This window comes from Sinocyclocheilus grahami, unplaced genomic scaffold (assembly GCF_001515645.1).
Source record: "Sinocyclocheilus grahami isolate Dianchi unplaced genomic scaffold, SAMN03320097.WGS_v1.1 scaffold914.1, whole genome shotgun sequence".
Lineage (NCBI taxonomy): Eukaryota > Metazoa > Chordata > Actinopteri > Cypriniformes > Cyprinidae > Sinocyclocheilus > Sinocyclocheilus grahami.
The window spans coordinates 1-681 of NW_015506093.1; positions in this window are offsets into that span (position 1 = coordinate 1).

Sequence of the window (681 nt, forward strand, 5' to 3'; positions counted from 1 at the left end):
GCTTTTTCAAACCATCCACTGCTCCACAATGATTTGTCAGAAATGATGGAGAAAACAAAGTCCGACCACCAGATGTCGCTAATCCACACGGTGTTAAAAGCATTGAGTAATGAAAGCCTCAAACGCTTCAGAAAGCCTCAGTTTCCCATCACTAGGTATAAGAGGAGCATCTCAGTCTTTGCAAGCAAAGCTGGATCATGGCTCATCACTTAGTGCCAAATTTCACGAGAGAAGTATCAAACAAATCAAAAATCACATTTCGCAATGCAAAATTGCAAAGAATTTAGGTTTTGACCAAGTACCATACATAATATTGTGAAAAGATTCAGGGAATCCAGAGAAATCACAGTACATGTAGGGTAAGGCTGGAAGCCTCAGGTGAATGTGCTTGACCTTTGAGCCCTCAGCTGGCATTGCATGAGAAACCGTCATCCTGCGGTGTTAAATATAGCCACATGGGCTCAGGAGTACTTCAGAAAACCACTGTCATTTTCCACAGTCTGCTGCTGCATCAAGAAATGCAACTTGAATATATGTTACTCTAGGAGAAAGCTATACATCAATTAGTGTTCTCTGTGGCAGAGCTCATCTCAGACTGTCAACAAGGCAGTGGAAATATGTGCTGTGCTCAGATGAGTCCACATTTCAACTTGTTTCCGAGTTCTCAGTCCCAAAGACCAA